We start from the raw sequence: 9,099 nt of genomic DNA on the forward strand, positions 1-9,099 counted from the left end.
GACAAAACAGAATTGATGGGCCCAGGGTGGGACAAGGCTTTATGCTGTGCTTCTCTTCTTGGCAGCTTCCTGGTAGTCTCTGGCTGTGCTGACATAGCTTCCTGGTCACCTAAGGGCATAAAAATTTCCACCATCATGTGGTCAACACCTTTCAGATCTGGTAGATGGTGAATTCAAGTAAGTCACTATGCCCTCCTCTGCTAACCAAATATATGTCCTTATGGAGACAGCAGGGGCCTTGTCTACTGAAGTTAAGTGCTTTTGTAGCTTTGTTCAGTATCTTTGCTATTTTAGGGCTAAGTAAACCTTTTGTCAACTGTTCAATGATTTAAGAATGCCATGTTTTGTTCCAACATCAGACCTGAAACTAACAGGGTGACAGTCATGCTGCTTCTCCTAAAACCCTCATTGCATAAATCCAGACTACTGGAGTTAATTTTTGAGATGAGTATGCAGAGGACTTTGTATTGGAAGACATTTTCCTGGAAAAGGAAAATCATGACACTAGAGTCACAAGTCTCCATCACAAAAGGCTAGTGAGAATCTAGGTGTAGACCTGGGCAAGTATAAAATGAAATATTTGTTGAAATTGGCTTTGGACTCATTTATACAATGGAACACTTCTGCATATCTAACTGGGTTCATTAGATCCACAGTCCGAGTAAAGAGTCTACCGATGATGAGGTTGTACCTGAGAATGCTTGAAACATTCTAATTCCTTAACAGTAGCAGGACTTGGCTGGAGGGCAGCCTCCTTCTCCTCTGTCACTTACCATGTATTTTTGTCTCTTTGGTCATGGTCATGGTTCTGATCTCTTTGGACAGATCCTAACCATGTCTATCATATCCTTCCACATGTTGGCCCTTCAAATATTTGATGATAGCCAGTGTTTCTCCTGTCCCCCACCAGTTTTTCTCTTCTAAGCAAAAAACCCCAATCCCTCCAACTAATCCTCATAATAGCAGTTTCAGATCTCATTTTTACCGCTTTCCTTTTCCATAGGAAAAATTGGGGACCATCATAAGAGAACCAACCCTGTATGCAATTTGTCTCTGTGAAAGACAGAGGCTCTGATCCATTGAGGGGGAGTATAGTCAGCTTTCTGGGACCAGGAAACCTGATGTTGTAGCCAAATTGCCAGTGAGGTGGCAGCATAACCACTTCTATGCTTGAGAGTCTTGGTGTTGAGTTAGGAGTTTGGTATTTACAACCAGGGGTGAGAAGGAAAGGGAAATGTTGACTCCAGTAAACCCTTCCACTGGCAGTATAGTAGGCAGAGTAGAACCTGGACAACTTGGAACTCCAGTTGGGTACTGAATTGTCCTAAAGCAGTCTCCCTTACACTGAATATGATTAATAAGAAACTACAAGTTCCAAGATTGAGTTTGAGCTTAAACTCCTTGAGCTCATAGGGCCTGGTTTCATGCTATGTTCATGCTGCTCTGTTATACCACCATAATTTGTCTTTGTAAGAAAGCAAAATTGTTTAACTCAATGCGTACTTGTACAATGTAAACAGACCAGTGGCCAAAAAACTAAACCAAACCAGAACTGAAGGAATGACTGATCTCATATCATCCAAAGCCAAGTATGTGTTGTAATGGAAGCACTTGTGACCCATCAGGATGTGCCTAAATCACTGTGGCGATGCTAGCCAAATCAAGATAATGTAACTTCGACCAAATGTGAGTGTCCTATAAGTGCTTGTGACACACCTGAGGATGTTGTATCTTCCAGGGTAGGTGGAGTGTCCAAACTGGCTGTGTAGCCCCCAAGTATGTATGACATGTGAAACGGTGAGATGAGCTTGTATGAAATGTTGTCGTCCTGTTATCCCTAATTCACTTCCTCAACGTGCTGCTTCTGAAATGCTAGAAAAGGGAAAGATGGGGAGAGTTCTTATGATTCCAGACCTCAAGATGCTCAGAGCAGATCGCAAGTCCTGCTATGTGGAAAATACCTTCAGAACTGTTCCAAAAGTGTTCAAGCAGATGTGTAACAACAATAGACTGGGAGTCTACACCTCTGCTGCATGCACTCAGCAATGACTTACGTTTATTTGCTGATGAGAGGATAAAGGAGTCAGAAACTCCTTGACTTTGATCACTTATAATCAACTCTGAAGTGGCAGTGACCTTTAGCTATCAGAATTGAATTTCTAATTATGGAAACTTCCACTGTGGATGCTTCTTCACTTCTGTCCATGTATCCAGGGATCTATATTAGCCTGTAGCTTAAACAATATGATGAAAATGATTACAACTTCACTTTGAAGCTTTGTCTCAATTCCAGTAGTGGTAGCTGTTTTAAATACACTCTACCTTACCCAAAGAAACGTAATAACAATTGCTTACATTTATATAGTGCTTTAAGATTTGCAAAGCGCTTTACATCCTTTATCTCATTTAAGCCTCACAACAACCCTGTGAGGTAGGCATTACAGGTGTTATTGCCATTTTACCGATGAAAAACAGGCTCAGAGTAGGTAAGTGACTTGTCTGTGGCAAGGCCATACAGCTAGTGGCCAGAGATGGGACTCAAAGCCAAGTTTTTCTAACTCCAAATCCAGTAATCTACTATGCCACTTGCCTCTCAAGCTATTGACTACTTGGAGGATATTTGGTTTGGACATAGTTACCTAGTTTGTTGTCCTCCAGTATTTACACAGGAAATATGGAACTACTACATGGAATGGATTAAAAAAAAAAAAGCCCAACCCCCAAACACAAAAACCCACTAGATTTTGTTGTTGGTATGGAGGCCAACAACATGGATTCCAACAGCTGTCATTACCAGCCATTAAAGACTATGGAAAATCATTGCTGTCTTCAAGAAACAGTAAATCCTGGCCAAAGCATCACTAAGCAGCCCATGCCCATGATCCAAGGTATATCAAGAGTATGTGGAACATGTACAGGAGGTGGTATGTGACTGAAGCCTGAATGGAAATACCTATGGCTACTTGCATGCACTTGCTTAGAATACTGCATACTGATGTTGAGGGTGGATCAGGTTTGTTTTTTTTAATCCTGTATTGCTTTATTTTAATGCTAAGGAAAATAAAGTGCAATAGAGTTTAGTGTGTTTTTTGTTGTCTTTTTTTTTGGGGGGGGGCGAGGCAATCGGGGTTAAGTGACTTGCCCAGGGTCACACTGCTAATACGATGCAAGTGTCTGAGGCCAGAATTGAACTCAGGTCCATCTGACACCAGGGCCAATTCTTCAGTATGTTTTCTTATTTAAATAAGGAAGATCCACAGGTGTCACAGAGGAAGGACATCTATTACTGGCAGGCACAGAAAAGCTGCTTCATGGTAGATGTTTCTGTCTTCTAAGAAGTGAGGATACTAGTTATACTCCAATATGACCATTCCACAGGGATACTGTCTTCCTTAGGCATGTGTATCCTGAATGTTACAGAAGGCTTCTAAGAAGTCTCAGACCACTACTTACTTCTGGTGATACATGTGGGAATGAATGCCATCAGGAAGAAAGCAGAAAGAATTCTGGGGAAAAAAATTGGAGGACTTTGGGGGAAGGAGTGGCACACTGGGTCTTCACCACTACTGCTGATTCAAAAGCAAGGTTAGTAGAATAGAAAGGAGAGTGTGGAAGATAAACAAATGGCTAAAAGAAGGACTTCTGGCCAGGATTGATTGTTAGTTAATGTAGGATTGTATGAAACCTGGAGACTTGCTGGTCTCCTCTGAAGGGCTTTAAAGTGAAAATGAAGAAGGGGAAAACTTCCCACGTACAACTGCCAAAACAGATACCAAAGAGCACCAGGTTTGAAATGAGAAGAAAAGCAGTGGAAGGCTCCAATAATTTGCAAGGGGAAATATAGGATGAGTGAGATCTTAATATGGGAAAATAAACATAACTGACGTGTTGGGATGCAAATCATGACTGCAATATAATAATGAAAGAGGATATATAGCTTGTTAAAAAAAGGGAAAATACAGTATCAGCAGAGAATTATAAATGAAGAATGAGAGAGATTAAATAGTGATTTCCTGATATAGATTACAAAGCTGACAAAAAATTGATGGAGAATTCAACTTGCTGGACATCTGGAGCTTTCTTTACTTATTTTCATGACTTGCCTTGCCAGTAATTTCAGGTGGAGAAAATGACAAAGCTTATTCTGATCAATAAAGAGAAATTGATCAGGGAAGTGCAAATTACTGACATTTCATCAAGTGCCTTGCCAGCTTTAAGTTTGTAATTAGTGAAGGGAATTCTACTCTGATGGGTACCCTACACATTAAGTTCTTCAGAGTTAAGAATAGGATATGTAGGATCCCACATGGAAGGCTCCCCAGAATGAAACTCTGATGACACAATAACAACTGCTTTCACTGAGAAAGCAAAGTGATAGGCATAATGAAAAGGGTCTTTGTGTATGAGAACTTTGGTGAGTGATGTAAATATTACAATGAATCATTGTCTTCTGAGTGGAGAAAACTTTAGTTATATGCAGGGTATCCCACATGTCTTAGTTCAGTTTTAACAGCTCAAAAAGCCTTTAGAAATATCCTTAAAATTCTTTTTATTCCATTCTTCTACTTTGGGTGGAGGAACCTTTTTAGTTTGCAAAATGATTTATGTGAATGGGTAAAACACTAAAAATCTACCAGCAACCAAAAGTTCTCTTTGTGGGCTTAGAATAAACTTGGGATTGAAAATCATTGACCTTGGGCTAGGGCACCCAGGTGGGCCAATTTCAAATTATTCTGGGATGGAGTGAGCCATGTGCGTGCGCATGCATGTGCGTGCGTGCGTGTGTGTGTGTGTGTGTGTGTGTAGTGGTTCTTCAGGTCTAAACAAATTCATGGGAGTCAAGCTGTGCTTGAAGCTAGAAAAACCTCTAAAATTTAGGCAATCACCAAAGGTATGCAAATATGCAAGGATATGTTAGTTTTCTTTTACACTCAACTCTCCATTTGCAACTCTTTTTGTCACTTATCTTTAATTAACACACTGTGAAAATACCATTAACCTATTAGTAGCATTAGACTGTTCTTAAAGACGGACTGCTATAATCTGTGGGCAAAGATATACTCTTAGGATAAACTTTAAAAGCAAATGGATTTCTTTTTTAGGGAGTAAAGATTCTATTTTATTCTTACCTCCACTATCCGATCAGTGGTCAAGTCCTGTTATTTCTACCTTTATAACACCTCTCTTATTTGCCCCTTCTCTTCTCTGATGCTGCCATCACTCTAGTGCAGGCCTTCATCATCTCACATCTGGACTACTGGTTGGTCTCCCTTCCTCAGGTCTCTCCCCACTCTATCTTACCATCAAACTGATGTTCCCAAAACACAGGCCTGATAACTCCTCTATTTAATAAACTCCAATGGCTTCCTATTACCTCCAGGATCAAACATAAAATCTTGTTTGGCTTTCAGAGTTCTTTATAGTTTTCATAATCTGGCTCCTTCCTACCTTTTCATTCTATTTAATACCTTACTCCCGCCCCCTCCCTCCTCTCAATCTATGGTCCAGTGACACTGGACTCCTTGCTGTTCCTCCCACAGATCACCCCATTTCTCCAGTCCAAGCATTTTCACTGGCTGTCCCCTATGCCTAGAAATATTCCCCATCCCGGCTTCCTTCGAGTCTTACCTAAAACCTCACCTTCTGCAAAGAGGTCTTTCCCATGGCTTAATTTTAAGCAATTCACTCTGAGATAACCTTTAATTTATCCTGTTATCTAGCTGGTTCCTAGTTAGTTGCCTGTTGTTTCCCTCATTGGACTTCTTGAGGGCAATGACCGTTTTTTGCCTTTGTTACCCCAGTGCTTAGCATAGTGTCTGGCACATGGTAGGTGCTTGAAATTAGAGACATCTCCTCACTATCTCAAAATAAAGGCAGGTGTGACATAGAAAAAAGTGCACAGAACTAGAGAATATGAAGACTTGGGTTCAACTCAATATTCACTTACTATGTGCAAAGTACTTATGCTAAGTGCAAGAGATACATTGACAAAACAGCCCCTGCCCTCAAAGACCCTAATTTTCTTTGTCATTAACCAGTGTAACTTTGGGCAAGTTACACCACCTCTTGGACTGTTTTCTTTCTTGTAAAGTTGATAGGGTTTTCTAAAGCAGGAGATCTTAACCTGAGATCCAGAGACCTGGAAAGAGCCCATGAATAGATTTCAGGGCATCTGTGAAATTGTTTAACTATGTTGAGAACTGTATTTTAATATCATTGGTTTCCTTTGTAATCCTATGTATTTCATTTTATTCATTTAAGAACATTATCCTGAGAAGGGGTCTATGGGGCTTCAGCAGACTACCAAAGGTGACCAAGTCACAAAAAAAGGTTAAGAACTCTGGTTCTAAATCAATGTCCAAGATCTTTTTCACCTTTAACATTCTGTGATGTAGAGCAGTGGTGAGGGAAACCTATCTGTGATTGAAGTCTGTGTGGGTGATAAATAAATGATAATGAAAAGATCTCTTGAAGGGATAGCAGGATGTTAAATAAGATATTGAGACAAATATGGAACTTCTGAAGGGTGATGGTAGGAAATGGGGAGGAAAGACTAAGCCAGGTGCTGAAGGAGTCAGGCCACTGAGGAAGGTGGAAGCATCTTAGGTCCTTTGTGACTAAACTCTAAGTGTAAACTGTTGCCTGGCATTTGTGATAAGACCAATGATGGAAAGGAATGGGCATTTCATATCAGGGATTTAGGTATCGTAGAAGTGGCAGAAGGGAAAGAAGTGTTTAAGAACTGGGTAACTTAAAATCTCTAGACCCAAGGAACCACATAGACTCAGGGACTACATTTAAGAGGCCTTCTACCTTGGGTTAGTTATGCTTTTGATATCAGTTTAGAAATTAGGGAAGAAAGGAACCCTTGGGCAATAATACCTGCATAGTTTCTAAGGAGGAACTTATGGCTCAGGAAGCTGGAGTAGTCATTAAGATCTATGGTCCAAGACAAGATCCTTGACAGATATCTTAAGAAATTGATGTGTCCATGTGTGGTGACTGCATTGTAATTCCTGCTACAAAAGAGGCTGAGGTTGGTGGACTTCTTGAGTTTGAGAATATTCTGCTACAGTAGGACTAAAGCCAATCTGGTGTCTACACTAAGTGGCTCCAATATGGTAAGACCTTTGGAGTGATGTACCACCAGGCTGACTAAGGAGGGGCTAACTAGCCCAGGCTGTAAACACAACAGGTCAGGCTCCTTTGCCAAGCGAGAGTGGGATTGGACATTGAGGGGGCACTGCATTTTCAGCCCGGGCAAGATAGGGAGAACCGGTTTGCCCTACCTGCTTTTCTCCCCCAAAGATGTGGAAGGATAAGAAACTTATTGTTGAGCTTGGATTTTAAAAAGACATGAGTAAAAGATGGAAAGGGCAGTTAATTAAGGATGAATTTTTAAAAAGTATATAGTCAAGGAAGATTAAAGCTTAGAACATAATCTTATGATAAATAAATACTAAGAAAAAAATTATGTTAAGAGGCAAGAAGAAAAAGGAATGAGTACTCCTTGAGGGAAATGGGAAGATAACTGACCATAAAGAGAGGGCACAATTACTCACTCTTCATTTTACTTCAGTTTTCTCAATCATGCAGAATGTTTTTCAGAATGGAAGGCCAGAAAAAAAAATGGTTGGCAGTGGATAGGAAATCAGGATGTAAGAAGACAAGAGCATTCCTAGTTGACCTTAATGAATTTGAGCCATTTTGTTTTAACAAATCACATCTTGCAAGAATATATGTGTGATTAATTTGGAGCTGCCACTCATCTTTTAGGAATCATGGAGAATGGATGAGGTGCTATGGGAATGGAGATGGGAAAATTGGTCAGTTTTCAAAAGAGAGAAGATTCTTGAAACTATGAGCTTAACATTTATTTCCAGTAGAATTCTAGAATGGATCATCAAAAAGATAACTCATGGGGTATCAGAAAACAAGGATGGATTAAGGACAAAACATACCAGACTAACATAATTTCTTTTTTCTTGTTTTGTAAAGGGCCATTAGATTGATAAAGGAAATGCCATAACCATTATAACCTGTAATTCAATAAGATATATACCAATGTCTTTCACAGTAGTTTTGTGATTAAGATGGACAGCACTGAACAGTAACAAAACCATATGACTTTAGAAGTGGATGAATGACAGGACTTAAAGGGTCTACCTCTATGTGACTTTGACAAATCACTTTAACCTCTCTGGGTCTCACATGTAAAATGAAAGGGTTGGGTTAGATGAACTCTAAGGTTCTTTCCAGACCTAACCAATGACGCTGAAGTTAGGTCACTAATGGAATGTAACAGGGCTCTGTCCTTCATCAAGTTGTAGTCAACATTTTAATCAATGACTTGAATGAATGTATAACTAGCACAGTTATCATCTTTGTATTTTAAAGCTGAGAGGGATGGATAATTCACCAAGTAACAAAATTAAATTGACTGAAGTTCTACAAAGGCTAAAAAAAAATCAAGTGTACAAGTACAGGATATGGGAGACACGGTAGTACAAAGAGAGTGTGAAAAAGCAAAAAGAGCTTGTAGTGAGTTGTAAACTCAGTATGTGTCAACAGTGTGACATGGCAGCTGGAAAAACTAGATTTTAGTTTGCACCCCAGAACATATTCTCCCCAGCTAAGTCACTCTGTGTTGTGTTCAGGTCTGGGCACCACATTTAGGACAGGCATTGAGAAGCTGCAGCACAAACAGAGGAGAGGCAGCTAGGATGATGGGGGTACCATATGAGGATCTATTCAACTACCTAGAGATAGTGAGCCTGGAAAAGAGAAGAGCTGGCAAGGGATATAATGGCTTTCTTCAAGAATTTGAAGGGTGTATTCTGCTTGGAGCAGAAGTAGCTACCAATGTGTGAGTTACAAATATTTTAGTTTAATATAAGGCAAAATTTGCAAACTTCCTTGGAGAGGTTCATAGCCACAGGAGATCTTCAAGTAAAGATTGACTAAACATTTGATATTTCTGAAGGGATTCCTGCTTTAGATAAAATAGTGGAATTGCTGACCTTTGAAGTCTCTAATGAATCCATTATATCTCTTCACCCTCAGTCTGACAGATGATGCCTCATTAATACGAATGTACAC

The sequence above is a fragment of the Trichosurus vulpecula genome, chromosome 1 (genome assembly GCF_011100635.1).
Source record: "Trichosurus vulpecula isolate mTriVul1 chromosome 1, mTriVul1.pri, whole genome shotgun sequence".
Lineage (NCBI taxonomy): Eukaryota > Metazoa > Chordata > Mammalia > Diprotodontia > Phalangeridae > Trichosurus > Trichosurus vulpecula.